The following is a 26,387-nucleotide window of genomic DNA, read 5'->3' as shown; positions in this document are numbered from 1 at the left end:
ACCTAAACTATCTCTACCTAGTTCTTCATAGGATTTTTCTATGATTCTGGCAATTTCAGCTGGTTGGTCTGCTATATCTGTCTCTTTTAACCTCTGGCGGATCGCCATGTTTGCTGCTTCACCTTTTATATTGGCTAATAATATAGCCGAGACCTGCTTGAAGTCTTTCAGTAATTTCATACCAAGAGTTAAAGCTGGTTCTGGACCGTATTCATCTTGAATTTGTTTTAGCACATCTGGTATTACCGAAATGGATGGAACACCGTGCGTTTTTGTGTAGATTGAAGCAAAGACTGTACCCCAAGTATCACAGTCCTCTATGTGTGGTGCGATTCCCATTGGGAGACATATAGTCAGAATCCTGTGTTTTTCTAGCGGGGTGGTGTCAGGAAACACCGCCTCTATTTGGGTGATTTTCTGTGCCAACCAGAGTGGTATTTGTTCTCGTTTAGCCGGAACTTTACCTAGGCAGGATTGGATGTTCTGTGGTGTGATTTTATTTGTGTTCCCCTGGTGAGGGGTCAGCTGTGGAAGTTTATTCGCTGGCTGAATTGTTGAAGTCCGCATTACATACTGGACTAATTGTCTATGAATTTTTAGTAATTGTTTTAGCTGTATTAACAGCTCTCCAGTAGACATCCCTTCGATGTCTGGGTGTGGTGTGTATCCGGCTAAGACCGGCCACGTTGCTCTTGGTCTACCTAAAGGACCGAGCCTTGTAATGTGATTGTTATGTATTAGGGCGCCATCAAATAAGAGCAAATGCTCTTGGAATTTGAGTGGTACTTCCACCTCCTCGAAAGGAGTGTAAATGTCGGGTGGAACCTCTATTTTGTAATAGTGGAAGTACTTTGTTACAGCATTTGCTGCTGGAAAATGTATCCATGTATAGTATACCTCTGTCTGCCGATATTCGTGTGCCTCAATTACGAATATGACTGTGCCACCTCTAGGTGTCAGTCCATTTTCTATAAGTTTTAAGGTTATAGATTTCCTTTTGGCGACCGGGATGAGTATTATATCCCCGTCCGCATCTAGTGCTGCAGTATCAGCTGCTGCTATTTCAGCTGCTAATCTAACTGCCTCTCTTTCTTCATCACTGTCTCCCATTTTACCGACAGGATGGTATTATGTTTGTTTGCAGATCAGGTTTCTTATGGAACAAAGATTAGATGCACAATATTTTGGAACTGTTTATCCTTCAACGTTGACTAAACCAAGAACCTTACATAGGAGTTCCCTCCTGCGAGGTTTTGGAGGATATTACCTTTCACCCACTCCAGACGTCTTTGGAGTATTTGGGAAAAGGGGTCTGAGTGAGAAAGCACGACTGAGTTACTCTAAATGTCTTACGTTAGTTTTATCGCCCTTTCCAAACGCGTTGGGCGCCATGTAGTGTAGTTCCTATCTTCCCAATAGGCTCTGCGCATTGGAATAATACCTACAGCAGTAAAGGCCTAGGCCAGACGTTAACTAGGTCTACTACTGTCGATACTAGACTTAAGTTTTGGGTTTGCCAGCATAGCTCAGAGTTCGCTAGAAACTTTCTCGAATGTTCAGGAAAGAATTAACTCCCCTGATTAGACAAGAAGGGATTTAGTTTCTGACAACCATAGAACATGACAACTTTGCTCTCCCCTAATCAAGAGTGTATCTCCAGAGTCGTGTGAGCACAAGGCAATTATTTTACTCAGTCAGTACGTGCATTCTTAGTCTCATCAGATTGTAGAGAAAAGGATGAGACGGGCGTGTTCAATAAAAAGGTGTTATTTATTGATCAGTCTCTTTTCTCGTACAAGAGAAATGGATCGATATTATTGCAATACTTATAGTTAAGTAAAGTGCATACATTAAAAGCAATAGTATAAAATAATACTGTAAAAACATTGATATGGTTTCTGAGCCATATGATGTTTAAAATGATTAAAATATATTTACATACACATATACATTTGACTAAACGTACTCAACTGGTGTTTCTAAATACGCCTACCCCGTGTACCTGACCTAAGTCTAATGCGTGGGCGGGAATAGAAAGTTACAGTTTAAGTTAAGTTTGTTTTTGCCAAGTGAATAACTAAAGAATTCTCTGTGAGGGGTTATTCAGTTCTGTACCTGGAAGTTAGGATGAATGAGGAATGGTATCTCTTTCTCTGGTCTCGATATTCCAGGCTGCCTGCGAGGGCTGCCCGAAAGCGCCGGTGCTGGGTCTCTCGGTAGGAGATAGCAGCGCGTCTCTCAGCGCGTCAGGAAGGCGGGGCTGCTGCCAGCGGGGTCTGCTCTGCTTCTGGGCTTCGGCAAGTATGGCTGCTCCGTCTCGTCACCACGCGTGTGTTTGCATAGGGCAAGATCGGCAATATTTATACCTTAAAGGTGCCGAGATTGACGTAAGGATGGACATAGATACGTCAATAAAGATGTCATACGACTTGCTCGTTAGCACATTCTTTTACTGAAGTTCTCTGTGAAATCAAAACAATGGCCGCACGGATTTTCCAGGTTGTCATAGGTTTGATTTGTTATGAGAACGTCGTATGCCTTATCAGGGGCTGGAGGAATGTCGCTTGTCTAATTAGATCTCAAGCGTTATGACCTAATCAGATAACACGTTCCTGTGCCGTAGTGTGACTGCGTCAGATAACGGTATCTGCATCATGGGGGCTTTTCTTGCCTCATGGGCTGACTGTTAGTTAACTTGATAGTTAGTTTAACCAGAATAGGGTCAGGAATAGGGGGATCGATTCAGAACCTATAGGAATACATGACACTACCACTTTAGAACCTGTGTGCACTTGCTGACACAGTGGCAAGAAATACCATCTTGTGATGCCATGCTGCTGATATTTGGCTAATCTTATTTGCAATGATGCTGTCAGCTCAAGCATTGTGAAAAACACAACCCATGGGATAGGTGTGACCTCTATCAACTCACTGGTCCCTCAGTTCACATTTGTGCATTGACGTAGCCACTTACACATCATCACATGAGCACACTATTGTGGTAGACACACAGCACGCACAAGCCTGACAAGTGTACTGGGCTACACCCAAAGATGTTTTATGTGTAGGAAGGTATCCTTGCAGATAACATTCACAAAATGTGAGATGAAAACATGTCAAGCTGACTTCCTATGACAACGTTCATGGAATTACCACATGAACAACTAAATGTTGGACACATACAGGCCCTATGCACTCAACACTGAGGATACTTAGAAGCCATTGCATCACACCAGAGACATCACAGGGCTACACACTTGCTCTGGGCTGGGAGTCAGGCATTCACTCATGCGCAAAGTCACACTCACCCCCAACTTGCTGCTGGTGGGCCTTAAACCTCCATCAAGCTCTGGCTGTGTTACTGTCAGTATGCGGGCCATTAGTGATGTCATGCTCCTGCACAACAACCTGCCACTTCGAGGGACCAGCAAGGGATTTTATTTTATTCTTATTTATCAGCGTAGTTGGAGTCTGTTGTAAAAATCAGAGTTCCTAAGACTGTTCTTAGTCGGTGGCTGTACTGAATCAATAACTTCAGGCAAATAGTCACATAAGATCTATAAATACAGTGTTACCACACTAACACGTAAATAAATGCGAAAAACCAGGGTTTTATATTGTCTGAAGATTATTATTTGTTTTCAAGACACACAATATATTTTTATAAAAAAGAAGTAAACATTTCTACATTGATACAAAACAGGGTACATACAAAAGTATTAAATAGATATTCAAGGTATAGGTTATTTCCTCCTTTGATATATCTAAAACAAGAGGTCCAGACTGCTAAACACAAGATAACACATTGATTTCAACAAAAAATCAGAAGAAAATCAAAGATGGTACAATGGGTCACATGCAGACTTGGACTGAATAGTCGAAGTTTCGGTCTTGTAGGGAATTGTTCATAAGACCATCATCAGGACAAAGAAATTCTACATACAGTAGATGACCCTTTTTACTCAAAATAGAGATAGCTCCTTTCTCTAATCAAAAAGAGGTAACCGCAATTCCAATAGTTTTGACGATGTGAGGCAAAGCAATTAATTATTTTACGCCCGAATGACTCGTATTCTAAGCTGCAGTTACTTCTATTATTCGACAAGGTACTCTATAGTTGAGTAAAAAGGGTCATATATTGTGTGCCTTGAAAACAAATAATAATCTTCAGACAATATAGATCTTATGTGACTATTTGCCTGAAGTTATTGATTCAGTACAGCCACCGACTAAGAACAGTCTTAGGAACTCTGATTTTTACAACAGACTCCAACTACGCTGATAAATAAGAATAAAATAAAATCCCTTGCTGGCCCTTTATTTTTTCACAACAAGTATTGCCCGAGCCCGCAAGGGTATATTGGGTTGCTCACCTGTATATTTAGACTTCGAGGGACCAGCGTCATTTCTGCAACATTTTTGCTGAGCCAGCAGATGTCATCCCACCTCTTGTTGCAGTGTGTATGGCGTTGGTTTGAGACACCGAGGGAGCGCACCTCGCGGGCAGTAGCCATCCATATAAACTTACGTGGATGGATCTTGAGCTGTTCGCATGGGAGACAAGCGGAGGTATATTTGTATCACGGTGTTCTGTACCACTGTGTGACAGTACAGGAGTATTTAAACACACAACAGACAGATACATCAATGGACAGCAGAGCCCATACACCATGTCACATAGAACACTTTGATCAAGCCATATCATTGAAATGTAAATATTTATGATGATGGACACACTACATGCCCATCTCATACACATGCAGAGTGCCAGTACAGAAAGGAATTTGAAAATGTACCTCATCTGTGATGCACTATGCAAGTGAGCATGACATACGTTACACTCTAAATGATGGGTAGTGGTCAGACTCACTGTGTCTTACACTACACAACCCTTAATGTCCTTCACCATTGCATATCTACACGTGTCATTAAGGTCACAATTAAGTAACTGATCTTACATTCACACCCACTTGTCACAGGGTGTAGGCCTTTCTTGTGCACTCCTCAGGCCTATGATATCTCCTTCAGAAATAGTATGATGGCCAACACATACGTTTATCAAAGTCATTTTAGTGATGGGGCTTTGAAACATTGTGCATTAGCTGGGCAGGACTGAGGGCTTATCACTGCGGAAACACGTGGGCCATCACAGAAATCACAAGCATGTGCAATCATAATGGTGGAACAGTGCATAGACATGCAGGACTGTACACATTAGGGAATCAAAAGAAGGGTGACGTCCATCATACATTTGGAAGATGTGTCTGAGGTGATTTAGCCCAAATAGTGAGAGATCCAGGCCTAGTACTCCTATGCAGGATATCCACATCTCCATAGGGTGAATATGAAAGCAGTACACACATTATTCACTACCCTCTGGCCAATCTACATTAGACATGTCACAAATGAGCATATGAACACTTAATGAACTATGATATTACATGACACAGGGAATGTGTGTTCAGAGTTTGAGTGTCTCAAATCAGCGGTGTAACTGTATAACAGCTAAACCACAGTATGTCCTTTACAACATTGCATGCAGTCAGGGATCTGTGGAAATGAGACTATACACCCCATTACCATGATGTCAGCATGCTAGGCAATGTCTCACACATTTACATTACACAGTCTCAGAACAGCGTGTGTTTTTTGGCTTCACCGGTGTCTGTTGCCATCCTCCCCACATACTCAAGTGCAATAAGTCTTAGGTCATGTATGAACCATGCTGTTGGCAAAATATTAATGCATGAACATTGACTTGCATTCACAGGCACATACTACTGTACAGTAGCATCATGTGAGCATTCAGAGCACTTTCCAACTTTTACTCATACTCTTACCAGTACCTCTGGAGCGCCATATAGCTGCCCATACTGGGTATGGACCTAATCCACCAAGACCTCCAGATCATCTGTGGTGAAGGGACGGGCCCTGATGATCTCTGTTCGAGCCATGACTGGGTCCAGAGTAGAGGTACAGCAGCAGTTGGTGGTGATGAATGGCAGGCAGCAGTGTCTGAATGCAAGTGACAGGTGTAGCTCTCTCACAGACATTTATAGGCCCTTAGGGTTGTTTTAGTGGTACTCTGCTGATGCAGCTGGTCAGCCTGGTTTGCCTCTTTCAATGCCTGTGACCGCAGTGGAGGTGCACGTCTACTACGAGTTTCAAAAATATATTGCACTACAGCAATGGCGGTTCCCATTGGCAGCAATGACATTTGCATAGGCGGTGTCACACTGCGGGGGCCAGGTGGTCTCTACGGCAATCCGGCATCATTCAATTGTGTTCATTGCCTGTGACCGCAGTGGCGGAGCACGCCTACCGCACCTATGGACACATTGTGCTATAGCATTGTCACTTGGCACATTACATCACTGATCACTATACATTCACACTATATTGTTGCACCTGGTTGTAAAGTGAAATGAAAGTGTAAAATTTAACTCAATGATGCACACACGTCATGTCAGTACACATGATTACATGCATTGGCATGTACTTACTCACATGTCAAATTTGATCTTTGTATGCATGTATACAGATTTGAGGTGTAATTGAGTCTCATTTTTGTGAACATGCCAATGTGTGAAATGGCCACTCTTACCACAGACTCGATGGACTGACCACATAATCTGCCTATATCACTGTATACAGTGCTGTATTTATCTTGATAGTTGTCCAGGTTACACTTACTGTGCTCATTTTGTAATAATGTTGTGCTTAGTGAGACTAAAGCAAGAAGGTTGTGCAGGGACAACATCTACGTACAACTCTGCATTGTCGCTGTTTGCCACATGTGCTGTGTCAGCTACGCCCAGGGCTGGTGAGACAAGATGTATGAGTGTACCATATACCATTATTATAGTCTCATTCTGATTTGAAAGTAGTTAATTTGTACATCCTGCCCACATGAATGACTACATGAGATCAAGGTGTCTCTGCATGTGACTTGTGCATTAAGCTGATTTTACATTCCTGTCAATGTTGGGGCTGTGATAGTCATTATGTAAGATGTTTGCCACATCTCAATGTGAATCATATTTACATGTGTCATCTTTCAGAATACATAGGAGATGACCAAATGTGCATCGGCCTTTCCCAGTGCTGGGGAACATGGGGGATGAGGACATCATAAGGAAATTCCGTCTGAATCACCTTACCCTTCAAGAGCTATGTGCTCAGTAGGAGCCCCATTTGAGGCCTCACAGAACATATCCCACAGCTTTCACACCAACAGTCAATGTGATGGCCGCACTGCATTTCTTTGCCACTGGTTCATTTCAGTACACGGTGGCCATTGCCGGTGGGATGTCTCAACCTATGTTCAGCATGGTGCTGCGTGATGTCGTTCTGGCCACCACAAGTGTGGAAGGGTATGCTCAGATGTGAGTCCCTTGCTCACTGCACCATCAGGATTCAAGTAAGCCGGGCCGAAGACAGCTGTAATGCTAGAAACCGGTCCCCGGAAGCTTGTTTCCTTTCCAGTAAAGAATTGGCTTGGTAGTTTGGTCTGCCCTGTTCCCATGATGCACTGGGCCAGGGTCAGACTAATTTGCATGTAGCCAGGTTCTGAGCTGGGATGGTGCAGTGAGCTAAAAAAACGGTGATGGATCAAGCCCTGATCTTTTGACTGGGTAGGAGTGTTCTGCTTAATTCAGATACTCTGTCCATCACCACCCCCTTTATGAATCGTTTTGGCCACCACAAGTGTGGAAGGGTATGCTCAGATGTGAGTCCCTTGCTCACTGCACCATCAGGATTCAAGCAAGCCGGGCCGAAGACGGCTGTAATGCCAGAAACCGGTCCCCGGAAGCTTGTTTCCTTTCCAGTAAAGAATTGGCTTGGTAGTTTGGTCTGCCCTGTTCCCATGATGCACTGGGCCAGGGTCAGACTAATTTGCATGTAGCCAGGTTCTGAGCTGGGATGGTGCAGTGAGCTAAAAAACGGCGATGGATCAAGCCCTGATCTTTTGACTGGGTAGGAGTGTTCTGCTTAATTCAGATACTCTGTCCATCACCACCCCCTTTATGAATCGTTTTGGCAACCACAAGTGTGGAAGGGTATGCTCAGATGTGAGTCCCTTGCTCACTGCACCATCAGGATTCAAGCAAAGCCGGGCCGAAGACGGCTGTAATGCCAGAAACCGGTCCCCGGAAGCTTGTTTCCTTTCCAGTAAAGAATTGGCTTGGTAGTTTGGTCTGCCCTGTTCCCATGATGCACTGGGCCAGGGTCAGACTAATTTGCATGTAGCCAGGTTCTGAGCTGGGATGGTGCAGTGAGCTAAAAAACGGTGATGGATCAAGCCCTGATCTTTTGACTGGGTAGGAGTGTTCTGCTTAATTCAGATACTCTGTCCATCACCACCCACTTTATGAATCGTTTTGGCCACCACAAGTGTGGAAGGGTATGCTCAGATGTGAGTCCCTTGCTCACTGCACCATCAGGATTCAAGCAAGCCGGGCCGAAGACGGCTGTAATGCCAGAAACCGGTCCCCGGAAGCTTGTTTCCTTTCCAGTAAAGAATTGGCTTGGTAGTTTGGTCTGCCCTGTTCCCATGATGCACTGGGCCAGGGTCAGACTAATTTGCATGTAGCCAGGTTCTGAGCTGGGATGGTGCAGTGAGCTAAAAAACGGTGATGGATCAAGCCCTGATCTTTTGACTGGGTAGGAGTGTTCTGCTTAATTCAGATACTCTGTCCATCACCACCCCCTTTATGAATCGTTTTGGCCACCACAAGTGTGGAAGGGTATGCTCAGATGTGAGTCCCTTGCTCACTGCACCATCAGGATTCAAGCAAGCCGGGCCGAAGACGGCTGTAATGCCAGAAACCAGTCCCCGGAAGCTTGTTTCCTTTCCAGTAAAGAATTGGCTTGGTAGTTTGGTCTGCCCTGTTCCCATGATGCACTGGGCCAGGGTCAGACTAATTTGCATGTAGCCAGGTTTTGAGCTGGGATGGTGCAGTGAGCTAAAAAACGGTGATGGATCAAGCCCTGATCTTTTGACTGGGTAGGAGTGTTCTGCTTAATTCAGATACTCTGTCCATCACCACCCCCTTTATGAATCGTTTTGGCCACCACAAGTGTGGAAGGGTATGCTCAGATGTGAGTCCCTTGCTCACTGCACCATCAGGATTCAAGCAAGCCGGGCCGAAGACGGCTGTAATGCCAGAAACCGGTCCCCGGAAGCTTGTTTCCTTTCCAGTAAAGAATTGGCTTGGTAGTTTGGTCTGCCCTGTTCCCATGATGCACTGGGCCAGGGTCAGACTAATTTGCATGTAGCCAGGTTCTGAGCTGGGATGGTGCAGTGAGCTAAAAAAACGGTGATGGATCAAGCCCTGATCTTTTGACTGGGTAGGAGTGTTCGGCTTAATTCAGATACTCTGTCCATCACCACCCCCTTTATGAATCGTTTTGGCCACCACAAGTGTGAAAGGGTATGCTCAGATGTGAGTCCATTGCTCACTGCACCATCAGGATTCAAGCAAGCCGGGCCGAAGACGGCTGTAATGCCAGAAACCGGTCCCCGGAAGCTTGTTTCCTTTCCAGTAAAGAATTGGCTTGGTAGTTTGGTCTGCCCTGTTCCCATGATGCACTGGGCCAGGGTCAGACTAATTTGCATGTAGCCAGGTTCTGAGCTGGGATGGTGCAGTGAGCTAAAAAACGGTGATGGATCAAGCCCTGATCTTTTGACTGGGTAGGAGTGTTCTGCTTAATTCAGATACTCTGTCCATCACCACCCCCTTTATGAATCGTTTTGGCCACCACAAGTGTGGAAGGGTATGCTCAGATGTGAGTCCTTTGCTCACTGCACCATCAGGATTCAAGCAAGCCGGGCCGAAGACGGCTGTAATGCCAGAAACCGGTCCCCGGAAGCTTGTTTCCTTTCCAGTAAAGAATTGGCTTGGTAGTTTGGTCTGCCCTGTTCCCATGATGCACTGGGCCAGGGTCAGACTAATTTGCATGTAGCCAGGTTCTGAGCTGGGATGGTGCAGTGAGCTAAAAAACGGTGATGGATCAAGCCTGATCTTTTGACTGGGTAGGAGTGTTCTGCTTAATTCAGATACTCTGTCCATCACCACCCCCTTTATGAATCGTTTTGGCCACCACAAGTGTGGAAGGGTATGCTCAGATGTGAGTCCCTTGCTCACTGCACCATCAGGATTCAAGCAAGCCGGGCCGAAGACGGCTGTAATGCCAAAAACCGGTCCCCGGAAGCTTGTTTCCTTTCCAGTAAAGAATTGGCTTGGTAGTTTGGTCTGCCCTGTTCCCATGATGCACTGGGCCTGGGTCAGACTAATTTGCATGTAGCCAGGTTCTGAGCTGGGATGGTGCAGTGAGCTAAAAAACGGTGATGGATCAAGCCCTGATCTTTTGACTGGGTAGGAGTGTTCTGCTTAATTCAGATACTCTGTCCATTACCACCCCCTTTATGAATCATTTTGGCTACCACAAGTGTGGAAGGGTATGCTCAGATGTGAGTCCCTTGCTCACTGCACCATCAGGATTCAAGCAAGCCGGGCCGAAGACGGCTGTAATGCCAGAAACCGGTCCCCGGAAGCTTGTTTCCTTTCCAGTAAAGAATTGGCTTGGTAGTTTGGTCTGCCCTGTTCCCATGATGCACTGGGCCAGGGTCAGACTAATTTGCATGTAGCCAGGTTCTGAGCTGGGATGGTGCAGTGAGCTAAAAAACGGTGATGGATCTAGCCCTGATCTTTTGACTGGGTAGGAGTGTTCTGCTTAATTCAGATACTCTGTCCATCACCACCCCCTTTATGAATCGTTTTGGCCACCACAAGTGTGGAAGGGTATGCTCAGATGTGAGTCCCTTGCTCACTACACCATCAGTATTCAAGCAAGCCGGGCCGAAGACGGCTGTAATGCCAGAAACCGGTCCCCGGAAGCTTGTTTCCTTTCCAGTAAAGAATTGGCTTGGTAGTTTGGTCTGCCCTGTTCCCATGATGCACTGGGCCAGGGTCAGACTAATTTGCATGTAGCCAGGTTCTGAGCTGGGATGGTGCAGTGAGCTAAAAAACGGTGATGGATCAAGCCCTGATCTTTTGACTGGGTAGGAGTGTTCTGCTTAATTCAGATACTCTGTCCATCACCACCCCCTTTATGAATCGTTTTGGCCACCACAAGTGTGGAAGGGTATGCTCAGATGTGAGTCCCTTGCTCACTGCACCATCAGGATTCAAGCAAGCCGGGCCGAAGACGGCTGTAATGCCAGAAACCGGTCCCCGGAAGCTTGTTTCCTTTCCAGTAAAGAATTGGCTTGGTAGTTTGGTCTGCCCTGTTCCCATGATGCACTGGGCCAGGGTCAGACTAATTTGCATGTAGCCAGGTTCTGAGCTGGGATGGTGCAGTGAGCTAAAAAACGGTGATGGATCAAGCCCTGATCTTTTGACTGGGTAGGAGTGTTCTGCTTAATTCAGATACTCTGTCCATCACCACCCCCTTTATGAAGTGTGATGTCCTGTCAGCATTGTTGCCCTACAAGGGCCACTACATCCACTTTTCAAGGAGACATGAATTGGCAGATGTGAAGGGTGAATTTTATGACCTCAGTCACATACCTAATGTTGTTCGAGCCATTGACTGCACACACGCTGGCCTAGTTCCACCACAGGCATGTGAGCACATCTACCGTAACAGGAAGCATTACAATTCCATTAATGTACAATTGGTATGCCAAGCAGATATGATTATCTCCCATGTATGTGCCAAATATCCGGGTTCTGCACATGACTTCTATATACTGCGTAACAGCATCATCCGAAAATTGATGGAAAATCTGCATCCAGAGTGTGCGTGGCTTGTTGGTGAGTACGCTGAGTAGTGTGCTGTATGTGTGACATGTTGTTCTTTTCATCTCTTTGTATTACAAACTTGGTCTGTGTATCTCACAACTAGGTGACTCTGTGTATCCCAACTGGCCTTGGTTGCTGTGCCCACTGATGAATCCAAGGACCCCAGGGGAATTCCACTTCAATGATGCACATGGGAGGACACGTCGTGTAGTGGAGAGTGCTTTTGGACTACTGAAGGCTAGATTTCGGTGTCTGGACAAGAGCGGTGATAAACTACTTAACTCTCCCCAAAAGGTGTGTCAGATCATAGTTGCATGCTGCATGCTCCACAACCTGGCCTTGCGCAAAGAGATCCCGCTGATCCTGGACATTGATGAGCAGCAGATGCCCCTGCTACAAATCCACACATGCCCACTGACGATGATAATCAAAAAGAGGAAGGTGTTGACCTGCATCAACAGCTCATTGACAATTACTTACTTTGAGTGTAAGTACAATTGAACAACAATGATATTGTCTGTTGGCTTTGCTGTTAGAGCAAAGCATAGATGAGGTGTTTGGATGCTGGCTGTTGTTGGCTCACTGCTAATGGCTGATGTGTGTGGCACAGTTTATTGTTTTCCACTTTCCTCATGTCTATGTTGATGGTGTTGGTCACTGTTATGTGTGATGAGTCTTGTACAGTGTTGACTAGTGGTGTGTTCTTGCTGAAATAGCATCTCCTGACAACTGAATGCCATCCTCTTGTGTCTTTCTAGGTTCCTTCCCACCATCAATGTCTCATCACAATCAGAGATTGTGGTACATTTGAATCAGAGTTGACATTGTACAAACTGTGATGAACATGGAACTGACACAAAGGCATAGGCGTGTGAATAGTGTTTCTTTTCTATTAGATTGGGTTAAAATTAAATTGGATGTAAGGTAATTTGTGCATAGTGAGTGAGTTGTCAGTGATGGTAATGGAGACAAATAGAGTAGTCCCCACATTATTGGAATTGCACACTCCAACAAACTCCTGACATCAACATGGCAATGTGGGATAGGATAATCAACAAAGTCAATGTTCAGGGCAATACATGTGGCATCATGGCTGGCTGAGTGAATTGATCCTCCTGTGGTGTTTCTCGGATGGCCCCTCTTGCGTTTGGCGGGGGGCCTCTGCTGCAGGCTTAGAGGTGTCTGAGGAGTCATTGTGTTGCAACTCACCCATCTCTGTGGCCACAGCTGAGGTGGTGTGTGTTTCAGCAGGCTTGCCACTGGAGGGTGTTGAGCCGTCATTTGAGCAGCATGTATGTTCCTCAGAACACCCACAAGCTGGCCGATGAGATCCACAAGTTGTCCCATTCTTGTGCCCATAGACCTCTGCAGCAGGCGGAGCTCATGCAGTTCTTCTACAACCTAGCCCATTTGTCCCTGGTCTCTTGCAAAGGTGGTCAGGGCTTCTGTCTCAGTGTCCTCATGTTATTGTCCCCCAGTTACCCTCCCACCTGCCCTGCTGACACAGACCTGTGGCATTGGCTGTCGACGCAACCGCACACTATCTCAGGCATCCTCTGCTTGTGTGGTGGTGTTGGTAACCACTGAGCCAGGGACAGTGTTGCAGGCAGCAGTGGTGAAGGTGAAGGTGGCTGCAGCACAGGTCATTGTAGCAGGGGTCAGCGTAGTGGTTGTCGCTGGTGTGTTGATTGTGGTGGTGGTGGTGGGGACAATGAGGCCCTGAGACAGAGTGCACCCTGGCAGTCCTGAGGGGCCAAGTTGTTGCTCCTCATCCAAGAAACGTAGAGAATCAGCATCAGAGAGTTCCAGCTCCGGGGTGGAGACTGGCTTTTCTCGTTGGTTGTGTTTTCACCAGCTGTTGCTTGGGGAAATCATGTTGAACCCAGGTTAGATTGTCAGTTAAGTGCACTCCACAACCTTGGTGTCACACTTTTGGATGTTACATTTGATACGCCATACATTTTACATTGCAATCACTTGGAATTGGTGAAAGATTATCAGCATCATAACATGATGTTGAGGTACATACATTACTTGTCATTAGTGTGACATGTAAATAATAACCATGTGACACGTACAGATAGTTAGTATATAAGCAAATGTCATCATCTACCAACTTGGCGCACATCAATTTTGGTTTATGTGTGGATTTAGTTGACTTTTCAGAGAATCTGTTTCAGCTATGCCAAAACTTGGCAATTTATTTATTTATATGTTCTTTCATATCACGCGGTTTTGTTTGTTTGACAGATTGACTGTGCTTGTGATGTGTTCATATGAGCCTTCATGCTTTGAAACCATGGCACTTACACATTGCATTCTGTGCTGTGCATGATTGGGCCTTGAATTTATTTCACATGTGACTTGCTGAGTCAAAGGGTAATTTCTGTGACAGTTACATGTGCTTGTGAGAAGTTGGCCTGGTATATGATGTTCACTATTCTAGTGAGCACCTTGCACCAGTCCAAACAACCCTTATGGTGATGGTTGTAAAGTCAACCTAATAGACCAGCTATCCTAGTGGTAGCATGGACAAAGCAGTCTTAGGCTAAACTCAAGAGGGCATGTGAAGCCAGCTGTTTTACCATATGCAATCCCTTTAATACCAAATGAAAGGACACCACACAGGATATATATAAAATATATATGTATTTATTACTAAATTAATCCTCTGAACTCTTTATGAGGTCAGAGGCACAAGCACATAACAAGATACTTGATCAACATAAAATAAGTTGCACAAAATACAGTAATGCCCTAGGGACACTTCGAACCATATACTAAAATAGTGGTATAAGAACCACGTCATGGACAAAGGATAGGCCTAGGGCCTGGAGAATTGCTGAGGCTACGCTGTACTACCAAAGGATAGGGAGCAGGAGGCCCACGGGATGTGTGTGCAGTGTCTTTACACACATGTGAGTTACCATAGAGTTAGAATGGGAACGAAAGAAATGGAAACTAGTTCTTTTAGGTCACTTCCGGATGGACAAGGAGAAAGCTACTTGAAAGTTAGACACTAGGATAGTTAATACCCACAGGAGCACAGAAGTACTCGTGTTACCTCACCCACAGGAAGCGGGTGCTAAGGTGTCAAAGTGTGTCGGGTTTCTTCGCCGAATCCTATGGAGCCTTGAAGAAAGATGCTGCAGGCGACCAGGAGGGAAGTGTCCGGTTGGATCCAAGGGCGGATCGAGCATGAGGAGTACCTGAAAGCAGAGGGGACAGAGTCTGGGTCACTAGCCAGTGACCAGGGAGGAACCAGGAAGGAACCAGGCGATGTCGCGAAGCAATCAGGTGATGTTGTGAAGCTTGTCTCTGCAGCCACGTGGACCAGGAGGTGTCGATGATGACCAGGAGCCGGATACAGACTGTCCCATAAAGGCTCTTGCTGTCGGCAGTGTCGGCTTCCGGATTGGAGTCAACAAGCCTTGGCAAAGGCAACCCACGCAGGAATCAAAGATGGCTTCTTGATCAGACCAGCAATTTTTGATGGACTTCTCCTTTTCAGGGAAGCAAGGGCCAGTCAGGAGCAACCAGACCAGCAGTGTAAATCAAAAGGTTTGTCATCACAGAGGCCACTAGCCAATGGGCAATTGACCGGACAGACATGTCGAGCAGGAAAATGCAGAAGGGCCCCACGCAGAATTCGTGGAGTGTGGAGGGCTGATCTTCGATGCAGTTGGTGCTCGGGGTTAGGGCTTCTCAATCCCCAATGCACAACTTCGAGGGTGCCTCAGAAGTTGCACGGAAAGCAATTCACTGGCTTTCCAAGATGGCCGGCCCCACGTCTCTCGTCCGCTCCACGGGTCTCAGATCTGCTGTGACTGTGGATTGGGCTGTTGGAAGTCTGGAAGTCTAGGTCTTGTCAGGCTTTGTGCTCCGGCTCCAGCGGGAGCGTCGACAAACCGTTGATCGCTTGGTGTTGCCTGCTTGCACAGGGTGGTCACTCCTTGACCACAAGGGAGATTCTTAAGTCTTCTATGTCGAGTAGAATGTTGAAGGTCCAGAGTTTTGTTTCAAGTTTCAGTCAGGATAAATCTAAAGTCTTGGGACTCAGCTCCTACCTATATACCAAATTTAGGGGCTGGATTACCTGCTAGGTCCCTCCTATGGGAGGGACCAGGGAGGGGGTGGTTACACCCCTTTCCCTTTGTCCAGTTTCGTGCCAGAGCTGGAGCGGGAGTGCCGCAGCACCGGTTTGAACTATGCATGGGACACCTTGTGTGCCCCAGACAGTGTCTTATTTCATTCAGCCCTCCCTGCTCCAATACACTATGGCCTGTCTGGGGTGGTGCTAGCACCTCCCAAGACAGGAAACCTATTGTCCAAGCCTCCCTCGCTGGAAGGACTCCCAGCAGCAGGAGGTCAGACTTGTGTCTGTGGCAGTAGCATCCATTTTGTGATGCTGAGGCTCTGGTTAACTTTAACCGGGATTAGTAGGAACAACATGTCTTCTCCCTCTAGAAGGGTGGAATGCTACCCCTGTCGCAAGAACTGGTGAGGGGGTAGTATTCCAAAGCGTATGACACCTTACATGAGATGTTTTGATAAAGCCAAACCAAAGTTAGCAATAACCGCGAGGATTATAATGCACTTAAGAGTATATGGTATGATTATATCATAGAACAGCTATAACGACATGGTTCTGAAAGCTGCAGACAGGCTCAGCTCATGCTAGAGCCTCATCTCACATAAAACCAAGCACTCTGCCTTCAGGATTGTTAAGGCCTGCCATAGGAGTGACTTATAGGTGCATATGTGTTTATATATAATGGTAGGTATAGGAATACTATACCTAAGTTCGGGGTGATTACATGACCTTGCCTCAGCTGAGTGATCAGCCAGTTGTGTCAGTTTGGATGGCCAGCCAGGGGTGGCAAAATATATGCTGCAGCCCTTGGTAGGCCTTGGGTGCACTTATGCCCTGGGTACCTATGGTACACTGTACAGGGACTCATAAGAGTGACCCAACATCCAATTAGGTATGTACCTAAAGTACATGGAGTCCATTTTACAGAGAGAGCAGATAGCCTGGGGCCCTGATTAGCAGGATCCCAGGCCAACTAAGTTGAAAACCAGCCAAACACAAGGAAACAAAATCTGGGGTAACCATAGTCAGGTATCCACCTTCCTACAGTGCTTAGCTGTCTACATACTGGATGTAACATTTGGATCTATAGAGAGTTGGCTGACATGTGAGGGATGTGGTGGTCATATGGCTCTATGCATTTCGAGAAGGATGACAGGGTGCATGCACTGACTACCTACCTGTTAGGTAGCATACTAGAGGGAAATGGCTGCCACATGGTTCTGGTTGGGGGAAGTGTTCCATCCTGCTTGGAGGTGAGACAAGAGAGCATGAGAAGGCTACCTACCTGTAAGGTGGAGTAGAGCAATGAAATGGCTGCCACATGGCTCTTGGGTGGGAGAGTGTTCCATCCTGCTCAGCTGTGGGACAAGGGTGCCTGGTAGGAGTTGTAGTGCTGGCTGCCTATCCACAAACCCCCCTCCCTGTTGAGATGGCTACCTATCTGTAAGGTTGAGGAGAGCAATGAAATGGCTGCCACATGGTTCTGGGTGGGGGGAGTGTTGTTCCAATGCTGCTCAGGGGTGATACAAGTGAGCATGAGAAGGCTACCTACCTGTAAGGTGGAGTAGAGCAATGGAATGGCTGTCACATGGCTCTTGGGTGGGGGAGTGTTCCATCCTGTTCAGCAGTGGGACAAGGGTACCTGGTGGGAGTTGTAGTGCTGGCTGCCTATCCACAAACCCCCATCCCTGTTGAGATGGCTACCTACCTGTAAGGTTGAGGAGAGCAATGAAATGGCTGCCACATGGTTCTGGGTGGGGGGGAATGTTGTTCCATCCTGCTCAGGGGTGATGCAAATGAGCATGAGAAGGCTACCTACCTGTAAGGTGGAATAGAGCAATGAAATGGCTGTCACATGGCTCTTGAGTGGAGGGAGTGTTCCATTCTGCTCAGCTGAAGGGTGCCTGGTGGAAGTTGTAGTGCTGGCTACCTGTACACATACCCTCATGGAAATTTTGCAAGCTACTTTTGAGGTGAATCAGAGGAAGGAAATAGTAGATATGAGAGGCATGCGTTGGGAAGGGTGTGTTGTACATACGTACATTGAGGTCTAGGAAGTGTGGCTTTATAGTTGTGCAAGACAGTACATGGCAGTGTGAAGGGATATATTTGTTGGTACTTACCAGCCTCCACTCCCCCAGCTATTCCTGTGAGACTCTCTGGATGCAGTATGGCCAACACCTTCTCCTCCCATTCAGTGAATATTAGTGGTGGAATGGGAGAACCACCACCAATACTCTGAGCCGCCTCATGGTTCCTGTTGGCATGGTATTTAACCCTGGTCCTTAGGTCATGCCACCTCTTCTTGATGTCACACAGTGTGCAGAGGGTGGTCCCTACTGCATTGACTTTGTTGACTTTCCTTTCCTACATTTTATTTTTTCTGACTAGTGGTGTCTGTTGGACCATGCTTCCAAACAAATGTGGTTCTACTCTTATTGTATCGTCTACCATCACTGACAACTCCTTGTCTGTGAATGTGGGCATTTGTTTCTGTGACATGGTGTGTGATGTGTAAATGGGTGACAAGTGCGAGTAGGAAGGTGGTGGTGAAGATGTGAGAGGTGTGTGTTGGTGTTGTTGGTGTGAGTAGTTGTGAGGGTGTGATGTGTGATGATTTGCCTCTTCTTTCTTTTGTGGTGTTTGGCCCTTCACTTCTGGAGTTGTGCAAAGGATACTGGACAGGGAAGGGGTTGGATTTATACTCAGCTATGTGGGTGTCCAAATGGGGTATTCATGTCAAGTGTGTTCTCTATGTTGACCTGGGATTTGTATCTTTTAAATGCCATGGGGGTGTTTCATTGGGGTGTGTCAAATGTTTTTGAAGGTAGCGGAAAAACAATCAGCCACACATGGAGGCCTTATGGTGTCGTTGCATTTGACCGCCATTCTTCTTTCCGCGTGACCTCAGCAGTCTGAACGCAATGATCGTTACTCCAGCTCTGCCATTCATCTTTTTGCGTGACCGCAGCGGTCGGAAAAGACTTACAATTCCGCTTGCTCCGCCATCTTATCATAATTTCACTTGCGGTCATTCCGCTTATGGATCGGCGTTTTTTATGCTTTCCGCAGGATTTCCGTCACTGTCGTATTTTTCAAACATTGCATCGTAATAAAAATGCCGGTTTTGCATCGGAACATGCAGGCATTTTTTTTCCACAACCACAGAGGGCGGAGGGCTTTTCCGTCCGCAATCGTAATGACCCCCTTCATTTCAAACATGGCAGCCTAATTAAAATAACTAAAATACTAAAACAATTAACTCAATAAAAAATAGAAATGTAATACAAAAAGAGTTTATAAAATACTTAATTAATATTACTATTGTAAAAAAAAAACTCTGTTATGTAAAAAATTGTAAAATGTATAGTGATAAATATTACAACACAAATAATATTTATTATTATACATTAAAAAATATAATACCTTATTGTAAGAAAAAATTATACTGCTTGCTAAAAATGTAAAAAATTGTATTAAAGTTAAAAATACTTTCTTTTACAAAATGCTTACTTAGCTGTATAATATTAATTTTGTATACAAATTAAATGATACTATACAAAATATAATGTTATTATGGGGCCGATTCCGATCTCGGTCGGAAGGGCACCGAATCGGGTTCGGTTTCAGCATTAGCAGATCCGATTCGGAGGCTGAATTTCCGTACGAGTCATACACGGGTACGGAAGTCGAAGTACGATGCGAACAAGCGTGAAATCTACATCCGACTCGTTTGCGGGTCAGAACTGATCCGTACGACTCGGTCACAAGCAAACCGTGGCGGGCAATGTAGACATTACGACCGAGCTAGTACGATGCTCGATTCGGACAGGTGGATCGAGTCGTAGCGTCCGGCTCGCAATAGCTCCCGGAGTTGGACTTCTGGGGTCCGTGTTGGACCCCCTGTTACCCGCAGTCTTACGACTCGGACACAGGGGGAGACCCATGGGTCTCCCCAACACAGGCATGTACGGTGCGGATGGCCCCGATGCGTAACCACTGTAGGGGGGCGCACTTGTCCACTACGTACCCATTCAGTCAATGGGAGCCCATGTACACATCGTGCGACCGGCTCCCATTGACTTCTATGAGAGTCTGACCGAACTGAGTCCGACAGCATAGGGCCGCATCGTACTCGCTCGGACGGACTGCAGGAGTCCGGATCGGTCGGAAAACACCCCAGATCTGGCTCGGTTGGAGTGCTTTCCGACCCAGATCAGAATCGGCCCCTTAGTATCAATAATGCAAATAAAAAATAATAAAATAAAAAAATGGTGACAAAATGTATATTATGAATAATGTAAACTGTATATAATTATCTAATGTATATTTACAATATAAAAAAGTATAAGTGTTAAAAAAAGATATATATTAAAAATGATATTCAAAACAGTGGATAACTGCATATTTTGTTTGTAAAAAATTGACATATTTACTAACTTCTATATTATATGAAACATAAAATTGTTTCATACTTATTATACTTAAAAATTGTATAGTTATGTATAAATATGTACTAAATAGGCGACATATGAAACATTTTAAAAAAAGTTCTTTTTTAAATTTATTACAATATATATGAAACATTGCAAATAAAATAAAATGCACTATATTTCTTTGCTCTGAGTGAAAATAAATAAATAAAATATAAATATTCGTATGTACTTAATTCCTATATTATTTTTCCTATTCTATATTTGCCTTAAAATAATTATTTACAATGAATTGCTGTTATAAATAAATATTTTAATAAACATATATTACCTCTTAAACATACATTATTTTCATTAATCTTGCTCCTATACAAAGAACTATATTTCATTATTCTCAAGCTAAACAACATTCACTCACAAAAGGCACTGGTCACTAAACATATACACCATTATAATCCAACTCCAAACTATATTAATTCAGGGAAAGTTTTGGACAATAAACATATAAAATACACTATTGCCACTCCAAACTACAAAAACTAAGGAAAGGTGCTGGACACTAAACATATATAATTTACTATTCTCACTCCAAACTATTAACTCAAGGAAGGTGCTGGACACTAAACCTATATAATTTACTATTCTCACTCCAAACTATATTAACTCAGGAAAGTGCTGGACAATAAACATATAAAATATACTATTCCCACTTCAAACTATATTAACTCATGGAAAGTGCTCTACAATAAACATATATAATTTAATATTCACACTCCAAACTACAAAAACTCAGGGAAGGTGCTGGACACTACACATATATAATTTACTATTCTCACTCCAAACTATGTTAACTCAGGGAAGGTACTGGACAATAAACATATGAAATATACTATTCTCACTCCAAACTACAATAACACAGGGAAAGAGCTGGTCACTAAACATAAAGGGGCCCATTCCCATCTCGGTCGGAAGGGCACCAAATTGGGTTCAGCATTAGCGGATCTTATTCAGAGGCTGAATTTCTGTCCGAATCGTACACGGGTCCGGAGGTCTAAGTACGATGCGAACAAGCGCGAAATCTCTGTCCGAATCGTTTCCGGGTCCGAACCGCTCTGTACGACTCGGTTACAAGCAAACCGCGGCACGCAATGGAGAAAATTCACAACCAAGCTAGTACGATGCTCGATTTGTACAGCCGGATCAAGTCGGAGCGCCCGGCTTGCAATAGCTCTCGGAGTTGGACTTCGGCGTCCACATCGGACCCCCTGTTACCTGTAGCCTTACGATTCGGATACAGGGGGAGACCCATGGGTCTCCCAAACATAGACATGTACGGTGCGGATAGCACCAACGCATACCCACTGTAGGGGGCGCACTTGTCCGCGACGTACCCATTCAGTCAATGGGACCCCATGTACGCATCCTACGACCGGCTCCCATTGACTTCTATGGGAGTCCTACCGAACCGAGTTTGACAGCATACAGCCGCATCGTACTCACTCGATCGGAGTGCAGGAGTTCGGATCAGTGGGAAAACACCCCGGATCCGGCTCAGTTGGAGTGCTTTCCGACCCAGATTGGAATCAGCCCCTACATGTAATATTCCAACTCCAAACAACATTAAAACTTGGAAGGTGCTGGGCAATAAACTCATAACATGTAATATTCCCAATCAAAACTACATAAACACATACAAAATGCTACGCACTACACTTATATATTATTCTATTCCCACTTCTAAAAACATATCCAGTACAGAGTTATGTTTTTTTAATGTAATTTTAATTACAAAACTGTTTATCAAATAATAAACATAACAACAATTGTTTTACTTTAGTTTTTGATAACATTAATAATTAAAAAAACATATATATTTTGAAAAAAATATATATTATTACACATTTTTCCACAAAAACAAGACACTAATCCCAAACCTGAAACAAGACACCTCTCCCTAAAATGTATATTATTTTATTTAATTAAATAGTTTTTTAATCACTACTCTTATCCCCTATAAAAACAACAAAGAATCATTACATTTTTTTAAGTTTTTATTTTAATTAATTATTTTAAAAAGATTTTTTGTAAAATTTAAAAAAGAACTCAGCAAATTTATCTCAAATAACCACAAAATCCCACTCTTAATAGATTTTTCTTTTTATATTTTTTATTTTCTGTTTCTATTTAAACATTTTTTATATGTTCTCAAAATTTCCCACCCCATCATCTATAAGCACAACATCCCACTTTTCTTCATTTTTTTTATTTATTATTAAAAAAATATTTCAAATTTTCTTTATTTTTACTTTAATTTTGCCTTCATTTTAAAAACATTTTAAAATTCTCCCCACCCTTATCACCTATAAACCTAACATCACCCTCCTAAATATATCTATTAATGTCTTTATTATTACTTAAAAATATATATACATTTTAAAAAACATTTTAAAACACTCCCCACTCTTATCCATTATAAACCCAACATCTTGCTCCTAAAAAATATTTATAAGTTTTTTTTACTTGCATTTAAAAAACACATTTTAAAACACTCCCCACCCTTATCCCCTACAAACCCAACATCCCTTTCCTAAAACAATTTTTCTATAGAATATATCCAATTCATTAACAAATATTATTATATTTATAAATATATACTATAAAAAAATACACATTTACAAAATCGATATTTATTTAGAACAATATTTTTGAAATCGATATTTTTAACAACGATATTTTAAACAACATACTAAATCGATATTCTTGACATCGATATTACATACCACAATATTATTGACTGTCGACAATAAAAACACGATATTATGCTACAACGATTTAAAACTTGATATTATGTCTACTTTTCCTTTCCTGGAAGGAGCTAGGGCATATGAGGCTATTTTTGGAAAGTTTTGTAAAGATTCGTCAAACAGTGCCAAAGTTATAAGAAAACCCAAAACATTTTTTTCTATGGTAACGTGGTTTTGAACTATAACTACCCAGTGGCGCTCTGGATAGTTCCCTAATTTAGGTGGAGATCAGCTCGTTTACATGGAGCGCCCTACAACACTTCTGACACTCTGAATCTGCTCAATTCAAATGTCTGTTTCTCTAGCAAAGTGTGTAAGCATAGGATTACCACAGCGCCATCCAAACCAAACTAGAGAGTGACAAAACCTTTTCTGCCATATCTACAGCAAGTCCAAAAGTATAGGATTAGCAAGCCCCATCCATGTCAAGCTGAAACTGACAAATGCTTTTTACCACTCCAAGCATAGTATTACAGCTTTAGATTGGTAAATTAGTACCATCCAAGCCAAGCTGGAATGCATACAAACAACCCCTGACACATGTTTCACTCTAGTTAGAGTTCATCAGAGAGTCATAGCTTTGTCCAGACACAAGCGAGCACCCAGTATAAGTAAAGACATTTTCCTTTCAGGCTTAGAGTTCTCACTTCAAATTCCAGTTTCTCTAGTAGAGCTTTTAAGCATAGGATTAGCACAGAGCCATTCATGCCAAGCTAGAGTGTGACAAAACCTTTTGCTGGAAAATGGCAAAAGCCTTTTAGAATTCCAGGCACAGTGTTACATCTTTGGATTGGTAAAATACCATCCAAGGCATCTTGGAGTGAATTAAAGCAACCCCTCACATGTGGTTGGTACGGCTGTTTGAAACTTACATGGATACATTACCGAATGGCGGTCACCAGTATGTAGTTATAGTTAGGATGTGATTTCCATTGGAAGAGCATATTCTCATTTGTCAAAAACGTTGGCATCGTTTGACGAATCCTTGTGAAATTTTCAAAACTAGTTTGACGCTCACTTCAGCTGCTTTCTTGAAAGTTTTGGGCTGATCTGTCAAGCGAGGGTCAAGAAAAAGGGGGGTCAAAAAAGCAGTTTCCCCATGTTAATTTCCACATGAACTTTAGACAAGGCTACAGCCTGAACTGCTGAACAGAATTACACTAAATTTGTAGAAAGGTAGCAGTTGGTCCAGAAAGCGACCTTTTTGTGAATTGGTGCAAATCCGTTCAGTAGTTGTGGAGTGATTTAAAGGTTTTTCAGATAAATAACAGGAGGCGCGAAGTGTTTGTGACCCCTCCCAATCTCACGCTGAGATCTGATTGACTGCCAACACTTCAAACCAGGAAATGTTCGAAGTCATCTTGTGACTCAGCTTGAACCGAGTCACAGAAAAAACATTAAAAAGAGAAAAGGGGGCAGGGTAGAAACACCCTGATCCAGTAGGCCTCTGGGGAGGGGTCCCTCAGGGCCAAAAGTGTATTTTTTAAAAGAAATAAACCGTGGGCTCCTGCACTTCATTTCTAATCGGCGGGGACCACCACCTCCCTGAGGCTAAAGTGAAACCTCCGGCACCCTCACAGCTCCGGGACCCACCATCTCCTTGGGGCAAATCTTCACATTTAGACTAGGGGGGCTGCGTGGTCCCCCACAGCCTTGGGTACCACCATCACCTTCCCTTGGCTTTGTTGTGCAACGGAGGGGGGCGCATGACCCCCCCTCCTGGAGCCATAGCTAACCCTGGGGACCGGCCCCCAGGGCTAGCTCCTGCTTTGTCCTCGGGTGCCCATCCTCAGGACATAGCTGTTTGCTATGACTTGGCAGGAGCTTTACCACTCCTGCCAAGCCATAGCAAACTGTGCTGAAAGCTAGCACAATTGCTTTTACAGAGAGGGTGCTGCATGTTAGCAGGTCCCACTCTGTAAAAGCAATGCTGGCTCTCTCAGAAGGCGGGGAGCCGGCAGGGTTCGAGGGGGTCTTGGGGCTTTCCCCTCAGTCCCCAATGGAGAGGGTGCCCTGGGTGGGACCATGGCACCCACAATTGAAGCTATAATTGGCCCAGGAGGGGGGCTGCTTGGCCCCCCTCCCTTTAATTATAGACACATTTTTTAAGAGACCTGGCTTCTGGTTAAGGGATCCCCAGGTCCAAAATCATACGGCCACTATTCTGAATAAATAAAACATATTTTTAAAAGACCTTCAAGTCACTGGAGGCCCCGCCTCCTTTCACTACCACTCTGCAAGCACACCTCCTGACAGATAACTGGTTGGGGGATAAAGTCCCCATGTCTACAAAGGGTCCTTGGGGCCCACAACCCCTCTTGTTACCTCCAGTAAGTCTCACACAGTGGGATTGCTGACAGGTTGTGTGAGGCCATGCCCCCTTTCTCCACCACTCTGCAAACACGCCTCCTTGTGTAACTCTGTTCGGAGATGAGGTCCCTTTGGCCCCAGAGGGTCCCAAGGGGTCAAAGAACCATTGTCTTACATCCAGAAAGTCCTACAGAGCGCAATTGCTCAGAAGGGGTTAGGAGGCCACGGCCACTTTTTCCACCACTGTGCAAACACACCACCTGGTGCACTGCTGTTTGGAAGATAAAGCCACATCTACAGGACCACCCATACACCTACTCATACCCAAGTACAACTTCTTGTATGCCCACTCACACACCCACACAACCATTCACTTACCCATTCACAGACCATACTAGTACTCACATACTCACTCACTCCTCTATAGATCCACTCGCACATCCATTCACTTACTCATACAGCCACTCACACAACCATTCACTCACCCATACATCTGTTCATACAACCAGTCACTCATTCATGCAGCCACTCACACAACCATTCACTGAGTCATACACTTACTCACACAGCCACTTATTAACCTACACAGTCACTCACAAGCCCACTCACTCACCCACTCATCAACACAGCCACTTACACACCCATACAAGTACTCACACACTCACTCATAGTCCCACACAATCACTTACATACCCATTCACACATCCATTTAAGCATTCAAAGATCCGCTCACTCACCCATACAGCCATTCACACAGATATTCACTCTCCAATGCAGCCACTCACACATCAACTCATTTAAACAAACATCCACTCAAACAGCTACTCACTCATTCACCCAAACAGCCACTTACAGACTAAGTTACTCACTCATAGAGCCATTTAGACACCCACTCACTCATACAGTCACTACACACCCAGTTGTCCACCCATAGAGTCAC

This window comes from Lissotriton helveticus, chromosome 2_1, assembly GCF_964261635.1.
Source record: "Lissotriton helveticus chromosome 2_1, aLisHel1.1, whole genome shotgun sequence".
NCBI lineage: Eukaryota > Metazoa > Chordata > Amphibia > Caudata > Salamandridae > Lissotriton > Lissotriton helveticus.
This window is presented reverse-complemented; position numbering follows the sequence as displayed.